Source organism: Cololabis saira, chromosome 13 (assembly GCF_033807715.1).
Source record: "Cololabis saira isolate AMF1-May2022 chromosome 13, fColSai1.1, whole genome shotgun sequence".
NCBI lineage: Eukaryota > Metazoa > Chordata > Actinopteri > Beloniformes > Belonidae > Cololabis > Cololabis saira.
The window spans coordinates 22,666,377-22,678,720 of NC_084599.1; positions in this window are offsets into that span (position 1 = coordinate 22,666,377).

Below are 12,344 nucleotides of genomic sequence, written 5' to 3' on the forward strand. Positions count from 1 at the left end.
TATCTAGCGTTGCGGTAACACTTTTGACTGAGAAAAGTAATGCCCATCGAGGCACGATGGAGACGCATCCAACGATGGATGCCATGCATGGGTGCACGTTGCGGTTCGGGCCGCATTAAGGGACGAAAAAAGTGTGCTGAATAAGAAGAGTAAGAAAAGGGAAACCTTTTCTGTATACTAATATATCGTCTTCATTTTCATGTTTTTTCGGGCATTTTTTTTTTTCCACATCAGAGCGGGGTCATGCTGTACACCCGCTGCTGCTGTGGGACTTGTGCAACTTTAGCTTGTTAGCAAAATGCTAGAAACATTGCCCTTTGGGCCATTCTGGACGATTGCAATATGGTCATGCCACTACTTAGCATGCCCATAATTAACAATTAATAAATAAATGTAATTATGTCATAATGGGATTTGCATAATTCATGAGTGGGTCATTCAGTATATAAATAAGTTAATATTTTCCATTGAATTAATTTGCTTTCATTTTGACATAATTCCTTTTAGAGTTTAAGAAAATGTATAAAAACTTTCAAACGTCTACCTCTGCGTGACTCACTTGAACCTGCAGTCATTCATTTCAAAAAGGAGCCCTGCCATCCATTCAAGCAAAAGAAAGTCCGTAGTGTAATATTTTCAGAGTAATACCTTTCAGTTTTTTCCACTACAGAAGGAAAAAATGTGGATATTAGTCAGACAAAAGCCTAACGTGATTAGATGCTAACCTAATTAGTCTGTGACCATCAGAGAGAGACCAATAAGCTGATGTGCACAGCGGCAGTGATTCTGGAACCACTTGGCCACAAGCTGAGCACAAAAGACCCAAAGGAGCCCCTCTAAAAGAAAAAAAAAAGAAAGAAATGATGGCCATCCATGATATATACAACACATTGTCCAGTCTGTACCTGAGGCCCTTGAGGCTGCTGTGGAAAAACTCACAGTTCTGAAATGATACACTCAAAAAGAAGAAGTAGAAAAAACATCATGTTCCGCACAGAAACATCCAAAGTCCTCAGTGGCACAATGGTACAATGTCCATCTGTCTGTCTATCTATATACGTGTTTATTGTATATTAAACTGAATTCATCTTGTTGCACTTTTGCCTTAAAAAAAGAGACATTCAGTCACTCCAACACAAATCAAATAGCATGTGGCTACGTGGGGAAAGCTGTGCATGAGAGGCAGTCTCTCACAGGTATGGGTCATTTCCAAAATCTGAATGATGCCCTTGAGAGCACACCTGTGCTGTGTGAAGTGAAGCACATGCACACAAAGCTCTCTGCTGAGGCTAAAAGTCACACAAAGACCTGGCGATGTACCGAGGCCTAAAGGAGGTTCATTAAAAATTCAAAACTGTGTCTGCCTTTCTCATCAGTCAGTGTAAAAGAAAGGTAGAGGAGCAGGGGTGGACCAGTTTTCATATTTTTTGTCTTGGATTTAATTTCCTCTCTTTCCATATTTTATCAAATGTCCTCTCCCCCACTTCCTTAATCTCAACACTCCTACCTTCATCTCTTCTTTTCCTGCCGACTTCCGTCTGCTATCCATCATGTGATCTGACTTTAATATGCTTTACAGAGAAATATAAGCCATTTATCACACTGTGGCGAGGCCCAGGACATTGCCATGCTGCACATTTCATAGACCAGTAAGCCTCAGCAGAAGTATGAGCCAGCTGTAGAGCTGCTAATGCCTCTATTTATTCCGCCAGGCAAACCCGGCACTATCCGTCACTCCAGACCCAACTTCACTGAACGCTTTTTTTTTTCTTTTTGTGGAGCCATGGCCTGCTCCTTACTACACATCTGTCTGACCTGACTGGCCTTGTGTAATGATTGATGGATGGATGGAAGGGGGGACAAAATAAATGTACTATTATGGTTAAGAATGGGGGAATGACACAATACTTAAGCAAGCAACATGGATAATAAAAATCGGATTTAACCTAATTTTTGCTATGTTAGTATAATATCATTAGGGTTGGGCATGCTGTGGTATACCAATGGGAAATGGGACAATTATATCATCTGTTTTTTATTTTACTTTGTCTATTTCAACCATCAAGGCGTTTCTTGATTTTAGTGAGCTTTATCTCATTTGTTTATGCGCTGATCTGATTACTATTATTAGAGGTATGAATAGGAAGGCACATTGATTTCCAATAATGGCGGAGACTAATATTAAAAGTGCAATTTTTTTAATTTAGGCATTTTATGTTTTCTGCAACACTGCTGGGACTTTTTTATAACGGTGAAGTCACCAGGGCTGACATAAGAGAGAGGATAGCCTCTTAAGCTGCAACTCAACTGGAGCCATGTAACTGAATGTGTGTGTTTCTTACTTGGAGACAGCATGTCGCCACCATAAAATTACATCAGTACAGGGGTGTAGTTGTAAAGTTAAAATCTTTTTTCTTTTTGTTTTTTTAATGGGAAGGATGCAAATTATACATACTACATGGCATAGTGTATTGTGAGGGAATGTTTTTCAAAGCAAGCCATCGTTTTGTGATCTCAAGTATGGAGCAAGTAACAGCAGTCAGTGTTAAAAACAAAGCAACATTTGAACAATCTTTGAAAAGAGCTGCTCCATTTTTAACTCATAACTTCACTTTAACAGCCTCCAAATATGGCGTTTCTTTTACCTGTTACAGGTGAGCGTATCTTCCTGGCAGCACCGCAGTATGAGACAAGCTAAGTTCTTAGATGAAGTTTTCTTTTGCATGTCCATGTACAGTACATGACAGGATCATCAATGTTCCACTTGTGTTTGTGTCAGATTTGAGTCATTTTAAGTTCAAACATTTTATGTCATCCGTTTTTTTCTGCTGCAAAAAGGTTTCAAACTGTTAAAAATAATTAGATTTCACACTATAGGCCAACATTTTCTGAAAGTATGCCACATGGATTAGCACATTATTCATTCACAAGGTTTCCAACTAATGTTGACTGATGTTTATGCTAAAATGTTAACTTTTTCCTCAGCACCATCACAAAATGTACATCTGTGGCTATGAATAAATCCTTTAAATACGTGAAAAAAAGATTGAGATAAAATAAATTTGACGCCGACACGTATGTAACCTCTGTTATGTCAAACTATGACCGTTGCAGTTTTTCAGATGTTGTTTGAATTTTTATTTTAGTTTATGACTCAATACCTTAATCTCAATATTTAAAAAAAACTGTTGAACAAATAAATAACCGACAGAGGTCCTTATGTATAGGTGGACACATTAGTACAGGCTTCTTGTCCTAAACTGGCATAAACATTAAACAGTCTCTAGGAATCAGTAGATTTCAGTACTATTTGCCACTGGCGTGCTAGAGCGTGGATCACTGAGAAATAACAAACTATGGGGACAATAATTATCAAATACCATTCACGCATTGCTTTTAAATGACTGCAATTATTCTTTGAAGCGTGATTAGCCTGTGGCGGACTCTCATGAGAGCGCTGCAGTGGATTAAATATGTCAGCCTGACACCAGTGTAATTTGGGAGGCGGCTGAAGGGAAAGACTGCAAACTCGGGAGCATAGAAGTATATTAATGTGACTTATAGTGCGAGTTTGGGCAGAATAACTACAAAACTTTAATCAATGAACTGAGTGATTAACATTAATCTCAAACTGTCATGCAATAATTTTTAAAAAAGCCACGTGAAAAATAACAGACTTGGACTAATTAACAGGCCTTAACCTCCTCTTATCACAGGTCATCCAAGTGCCAAATCCTCACATAAGCGAACAATAATCCTTAATGAGGAGACTTAATGAATACTTATAAATTATTCAAGGTGAAAAGCTGGACAGATTTGATAACACGACTCAAAATCATCCTAACCTGTGACCTCTCTCTGTAAATCGACCTCAAGCTAAAGTGAGTTTTATGTAAGATAACATCTCCAAGTCCACATTTACAGGCATGTGAAAAAGAAAGCAAACCATCATATAATACAAATGTTGCACGTATACTGATTTATTAGTGTGGCAGGGTGGAGGATTGGGCGTGGGCCGGTGATCTGTGTCTGGCTGAAATAAAGAACCACAATTCTCCACGAAACCCTGTGTCCTCTGTCAGAATCAGAATCAGAATCAGAATCAGAATCAGAATCAGAATCAGAATCAGCTTTATTGGCCAGGTTCGAACATTGTCCAACAAGGAATTTGACTCCGGTAATTTCGCTCTTTGGTATTAAAAAATAAACAATAAACAAATAAACAATGACCTGTCCTGTCTGGTGACCCCCGGTAGCACGAGATTTCTACAAATAGGTTTTTAAAATAGTTAAATAGAACTGAAAATGCAAAATACAACACAGATATGATGTAATATGATAGAAAACATTTTTCCATTAATTATTACACAAAACTGAGCCAGAATCAGTGCGTGACCAATATGTTCACTACACCACCTGGATTATTTTCTCATGGGATCATAATCTTTTGTATGACTCACTATTAACCAACTTTAGCTGCCGGACAGATGACGTCAAATTTTAAACACAACTACAGAACTTTATCACACACTTCGTCGTCAGCAGAGGTGGGTAGTAACGAGTTACATTTACTCTGTTACAATTACTTGAGTAAGTTTTTGGAAATGTTTTACTTTTAGGAGTAGTTTTGAATCACTACTTTTTACTTTTACTTGAGTAGATTTGTGAACAAGGAACTGTTACTTTTACTCCGCTACATTAGGCTACGTTGAGCTCGTTACTTTTCTTTTATCCCCTCCGCGTACGCGTCAATCTCATGACATCACTGAGTGTAATTTTTATTTTAATTTAAGCTATTTTTTATTTTTCCTTCATTTTAATTTATTTTAATATTTTGTTGATTTAATTTGCCTAAAGGTGATTATTTTGTACTTTTGTCTGTTTGAATGGTTGTGTTAAAAAAATAAATCAGACGTTACTCAACAGTTACTCAGTACTTGATACGGAAGAGTATTAGGGCCACTTAAAAAAAATAAAAAGAATTCTGAGGAAAAAAGTCAGAATTCTGACTTTAATCTCAGAATTCTGAGAAAAAAGTCAGAATTCTGACTTTTTTCTCAGAATTCTGAGATTAAAGTCAGAATGCTGACTTTTTTCTCAGAATTCTGAGATTAAAGTCAGAATTCTGACTTTTTTCTCAGAATTCTGACTTTTTTCTCAGAATTCTGACTTTTTTTTTTTAAGTGGCCCAGAATTCTGACTGTTTTTTCAGAATTCTGAGATTAAAGTCAGAATTCTGACTTTTTTCTCAGAATTCTTTTTATTTTTTTTAAGTGGCCCTAATACTCTTCCGTAACTTGAGTAGTTTTTTCACCAAGTAATTTTTTACTTTTACTCAAGTAATTATTTGGATGATTACTTTTTACTTCTACTTGAGTCGTATTATTCTGAAGTAACAGTACTTTTACTTGAGTACAATTTCTGGCTACTCTACCCACCTCTGGTCGTCAGTCAGTAACTGTAAGGTTCCCGTGTCATCAACCCTCTACCACCAAGCATTATCACAAGTATGAAGTGTTTGTGTCGAGATACTACAATTGGCTTTCACCAAATATGATCCTTTTTTTTTATTGTAGTCAGACATCTCAAGTTTCCCCTCAACTGTCCAAAAGGAGATTGTTTGAGAAGCTTTGCTGATATGTTCTTTTTGTTGTTTTGTTTCCTGGCAACCCTCCCTCACATGCTACACTCGTGTATTTTTCTGATTTTACTTGAATTAAACCATTTTTTTCTTAAAAATGTCTGTATAATGCACTGCATATATCTTTGTATTATTTGTCACTAGTCAGCTGGCGTTATTTGATCTCCACTGTTCTCTTTTGTGCTACGTACCGGTTCATGCCACCACCTTTCTCTACTTTCCCAATTTTGCGCTCCACCTTCTGTCTACAGTCATAAATCTCCTTCCTTTCAGTCTCTGTGGCCCTGACCTTGGTAACTACCTGAGAGACGCTGGAACTCATTTGGCTGCCATGCTGATGGACAAAAAAAAAAGCAAACTAACCACAGTGTGCAGACACTCGTACATGGAAATACATGGACACGAGCTGCCTTAGAAAGGCTACGGGGATAGTGAGGGAAAGCAGCCTGGTGGGCCATGCTCGTAGCCGGCCCCAGGTGTTTTTTAGCTTCTGTCTTGAACTCATTTACTCTTATAGATTAGCTGCCACTGGAGGTGATGCAATCTGTCACAGTTTACAGGTCCACACTGCAGCCACAAAGAAAAACACACACATGAGTCATGGTATATTCAGTCCTTAAAATGAGTCATTTTATGATGTTGAACTCCTTTTTTGAACTGCTTGGTTATCTGTCTCCTGCCATCACACATTTTAGGTATGATAAATTCTGCTACTGGCCTCAAAGGTCTAGTACAAAGGCTACTCATTCCAACAGTTTTGCAGAAAGTTATAAATTGCTTTACACTGCCTTTTGGGTTGTCTGCGCTGTGTTGTTATGACGCTAATGGCCATGCCTTACGCTTCCCCAGACAACCTATGAACCTGGACATGTCTTTTTATAAGAGCTGCCTGTATTTACAGTCACACTTCCTCATCTCGGTCTAATATTATTTTTCCTGCAGAGGCTAATTTGAGCAACCCAAGCCACTAAATCTTATGATACTTTAGACCTCTGAAAATGAACAGTAAACACGGCCAACTAGAGGAAGGACAGAAACACTGGCTGATCGATAGAAACAGCATTTGCTCTCATTGTTTTTACTCTTCTCAGCAAAATCTCTGTTCTTATAAAGAATCTGCTCTCGGCAATTAGAGTGGGCTTGTTGATAATGTCTTGGGTGGACAGGAGGATATGAGTTGGGAAAAAAAGAAAAAGAGAGGCTGAGAGGTGGGAATTTGTGGGAACTTATGAGAATGGAAAGGAAATGAGATACATAAGAATGGAAATTTACAAATAAAAAAGAAGTATTGAACGAACTGAAGTGAATTGAAAGAACTGGAAAACAGTGCCTAAGAATGCACAACTACTCTCCCTGTTAAAATACACCACATATTTCCAAACAAAAGGGTAAGAAAGGTTTTTGTAATTTCTATATTAACCCTTTAAAACCTGACATATGAAATAATACCCCAAAAATGTCATCTTTTTATTTGAAATGTTCGTTATATATTGAAATTAGAAACACCCCAATTCTTTATTGTATAAAACTTTTTTTTTTAGTTGTTATCATTATTATTATTATTATTATCATTATTATTATTATTATTATTATTATTATGAGGTGCTACACGGGTCTCAGAAATTCATCAAAAATGATACATCTGGCATTTTAGGTTAAGGTGCTTTCTTCTGGCCAAATTTTAGCTCAAAATCATTTTTTATGCTCATTCTTTTCCTTAAAGTTTGTGGAAAAGCATCAAAGCATGGGCATTTAAATTTAACTTGTTCAATTAAACACTATGCAACCTCAACAGTGTGTGTGGAGTGCCCTCCCTGGGTCAGTAATCAGATACTGGTCCAAGTGGAGGAGTTCAAGTATCTCGGGTCTTGTACGTGAGGGAAGAATGGAGCGGGGGATCGATAGGCGGATTGGTGCGGCATCCACAGTGATGTGGACTCTGCAATGATCTGTCATAGTGAAAAAGGAGCTGAGCTGAAAGGTTTATTTACCAGTTGGTCTACATTCCTACCCTCACCTATGGTCACGACCTGTGGGTAGAGATTGAAAGAACAAGATTGCAGGTATAAGCAGCGTGAAAAGGGGTTTCCACCAAAGGGTGACCGTGATGGATGGATGGATGGATGGATGGATGGATGGATGGATGGATGGATGGATGGATGGATGGATGGATGGATGGATGGATGGATGGATGGATGGATGGATGGATGGATGGATGGATGGATGGATGGATGGATGGATGGATGGATGGATGGATGGATGGATGGATGGATGGATGGAAATTAAACAGTACATTCTCCTAAACATGAAATAAACATTTTCAATTGATCCAACCCACTGAATTTAAGCAGATTACTAAGCAGAGGAAAAGAAACTAGCAAACAAACAGTGAAATCTGGGTGAATAATAAAAGCAAACATCCAACTGGTTACCAGCTTTATTTAAGCTGATGTGTTTTTTCAGTAACATCAGATCCAGATGATGCAATAATGGATCTTTAAGACTCTTGTTTGAGTATGTTGCCATATATTAAAATGTTATTTCTTTTTTAAAGGCTATCTACTTCATCTTTTCATAAAAGTTGCTTTGTTATTGCAACTATAACAGTGTTCAAAATCTTATATGAAGGAGCAGTCTTCCTGTGAAAGTTAGCAGTCAATATATCCTTATCTTATTTTCATATATTGCTCCAGACCCAGGAGATCAAACAGTGATATCAAAGCTGGGACGTGTGTTATGAAAATCACTTTAGCTTTTATAAAGCAGGAGATTATTTGGTCAGCGGAAGGACTGGCAGGTCGGCAGACAGTAGCCTACTTGTTTAGCATTGTAAATGAGTGTCACTGCAAGCTGTAAATTTATGGAGGGTCAGGTGCCCAAGCAGTGCTTAGCAGGGAAAGTGCACTAAACCCTCCCCCATCTCGCCCAAACATGCACGTCCAGAGAACAATAGGAAGGGTGGACGTGCCAGAACTCCCGGGGCCAGCATTACAGCTGAAATGTGGGAAGAACGGCTCTTACGAAGAGGGTGTGTCAGACACAGCTCTGTGTGTCTACATGCAACAGCACTGATAAATGCTCTCAGACTGGCTCGCACCCACAGCCGAGGTTATGACGTGCAGTTTTCAATTCATTAGATGTGAAATGCTATTTTTTGTCCTCTCTGCCGTCCCTCCTTTGTGTGACTTTCAATTACAGTTTCAGTTTCCCTGTTCAAATCTTCTTGATTCCAGATCACGTTTGCAGTCTAAAGTTATTTTTTCTATAAAAATCATAATTGCCAGATAAAGAAATCAGAAAATTCTTCAAATGCTGCAAATAATTCAAAGTTATGACCAGATATACTGCAGACATTGCAGATGTTGTGTAGCATACATACTACACAACAATACTGCACAACTGAAACCACAAACACTGAAAATATAGAAGCTGTTGCTGGTGTCATCAATAGCTTCTGGAATGCAAAAAAATAAAAAATAAAATAAAAATTTCCATTTCATCCATGCAGCCATACATCATTTATAGACAGAAATAAGTGTCCAGAGAACTGTGCTCCTTTGAGAAGAACACAAACGTCTTTGACTCTTAAACCTTTTTGAAGAGATTTGTATTTATCTTTTTTAATACTTTGACAAAATCTAATATGATTAATAAAGCTCATGATGTGGTTCCCTACAAAGAAGCAGATTGTCAAGTGTGAACTGAGTGGAAGAGGGGACGAAGTGAGATGCAATTAGGGTACAATTATTTCAGTAATTACATTAATTAATTGTTTAACTGTATCAGAGGAGCAGTGAAAAAGCAGTGTGTGAAAAAAAGAACACTCCCGGTTAAATGTGTAAAATAAACAGTGTGACAGTGTAAGTTGTAGCATGCTGTTACTTATCTTAGGTTATGTTTGTCTAATTTAAAACCTGGAAAGGTCCAGGTTATTTATTATTGTGTTCTGATATGTAAAAACTTAAAAGTTAAAGAGGTGGCAGTTTTTTTAAAATGTTTTTATTTAACTGTAAGTAGTACATGAACTGCAATCGAGTGGAAAGGTCAGGAGATGCCATGGTGGACAGTGATTGGAGATTTCTAGAGATGATCTGGGAGTTTATGTACAGTAGAAAATGTCTGCTGTGTAAGTCACATGGATACTTTGATATGATTTTTTTCTCATCTGTCTTTGTTTGTGTCCTCCCAAGAAAAAGGTCTGTGCAACTCGATAAACCACAAAAGCATTGCAGCTCACTTTTTTTCTAACTGTGTATGATGACCTTCTAGAAAGAAAGTGGCCGAATGTCTTGAACATTTTCTCACATCGTCCACAGCTTCCTAAGCCTCTCCAACTGCAACACTGAGCACGAACAAGCATCGCTGCTGGCTTTGATGGAGCAGGCGTAGAGGCATAACTGCCGTTCATGTAGCAGAGAAGAGAAACTTTGCTGCTGTGGGGTATTGCCAGAAATGCTGACACCTACAGGGAAAAAATGAGGAGGAAAAGGAAGAAAGTAAAAAGAAAAACAAAACATCCTTGACAAAGTTTGAGCTGTCAATAAATCTGGTGACAAAATCGCTAAGTTTGCAACAGTAATGGCGTTCCCCCTTTCTTCGTGCACCACAGTGTCTGCAGTTGGGTGTTTTTATGAGACTTGATGTGTAACCTGAATGTGTATGAGTTTCGTGCTCAAAGCATCAAATGTGGGAGTCGTACAGAGGCAAACTAACAAAGTTTATGTCTGTCATCTGAGGTTTTTCTGAAAACACCCACATCAGAGCTGTTGTAGCTGTCAGTGTTGAACTTTTCAAATTCAGCCCAGTGTAGCCTTGAACAATGTCATGTTGCATTAAACCCATCTGAAAATATCTGATGCATAAAATTCTTTTTTTGTTTTTGTGTTTGTTTTTTTTCTTTGTCACTCCGAAATATGATCTAAATACAGTAGTTTGCCAGACTATTTAAGCAGGAATTAGAAATACTCAGATAAAAAAAAATTAGGAAGTATGTCGGTAACACTTTACAATAAGGGTCCCTTAATTAACGTTAGTTAATGCATTATTAAGCATTAATTAACAGTTTAATAATAGTTAAATAACCATTATTATGTATTACTTAACATTAATTAGCATATTAGTTAATGCATTAATAAACAGTTAATTAATGCCTACTGCTCAGAGTTAATTAATACATTAGTAAGCATTAATAAACATTACATGATGTAATTATTTATCCTTATGTATGCATTACTTAGTATTAAGTAATACATTAGTTAATACATAAGTAAAACGTTAATAATGTCCCTAGTAATCATTTACTAATGGTGTTTATTTGGAGTGAATATGCATTAAGTAACAGCTACCTAATACATCTACTAATCATTCACTAATGGTGTACATGTTTACTGGATGGGCACTATTAAACAACTATTTAGAGTCTTAAGTAATCATTTCCTAATGGTGCTGTGTATGTTATCAGGTAGCTTACCTGACCTTATGAACGATAACCTGACATAAACTTTAATAAATGTATAGGAGTGGCTCATAACCATTACTTAACCATTAGTAAAGGCTTGCTGGACCCTTATTGTAAAGTGTAACACATTTATCCCTTAGGTAACACATTATTAATGCTTAACTGCCTCATAAGCATTACTTAACCATAATTAACCATTAGTAAATACTTTTCTGGACCCTTATTGTAAAGTGTAACACATTTATCCCTTAGGTAACACATTATTAATGCTTAACTGCCTCATAAGCATTACTTAACCATAATTAACCATTAGTAAAGGCTTGCTGGACCCTTATTGTAAAGTGTTACCAGTATGTCTAACATTACCGGTTTTGTGTCAGCAACAAATGGAAACATATATGAGATGAAAGAGGGATTTGAGGAAAGTACAATGCTGGTTAAAAACATTAAAAGTTTGCCCTCAGACTTTACCATTTATTCTTTATGTTATGAATGAAACTTTAAAAAAAAAAGACAGCCAGACTGCTGATCTAAATGCATGGCGGCGCTATATTACAATCATAGAGATGATTGGAAAGTAAGTTGTATGCATCCTGGATTATAATATTTCCAACATTCTCTTTCCTATGCTGACGTCACTGAGATGCTTAGCCCTGCTGGAGCTGCCAACCTGCATCCAAGGCCACGGTGTCAGCACTCACGCATCAAAGCAGAGAGTGCATGTGACAATTCTGTCCTAGTTCCTCGACTTCCTCGACCTCGCACCACTTCTGTACACGTGTGTCTGGGGAGAAGCACATGCATGTGAGAGCGGCCTCTGGTTGGCCACCTGCATTGCTTTTAGCCTCTTAAACAGGGATGTTTGAATTGCATGTTCCTGTCCGGGCCAAAATATACCCGCTGAACTCATGCTCTTTCTTTCCTTCTTCTCAGTGAAATCAATTTCGTCCGAGTTACACAGGTACACAAACCTGAGCAGTTAAATGAGAAGAAATTGAATTGATCATCAAAAGTTCAACATGAAACATTTTTTTTCCACATATTAAGCAATATTTTTGTATAATTTATGTTGAGATAAATTGTAAAGATGGGGTGGCATTCAAAACCTCTGGAGATTTGAGCTCTCGGATAACTTCTCCCAAGGAAAGGTCAGGTGATGCAAATTTTAAAACTTTAAAACACTTATAAATCTTTAAATGTTAGCCTATTAATGAGCGGCCAAAAGCTCCTTTAAGGAGCTACATA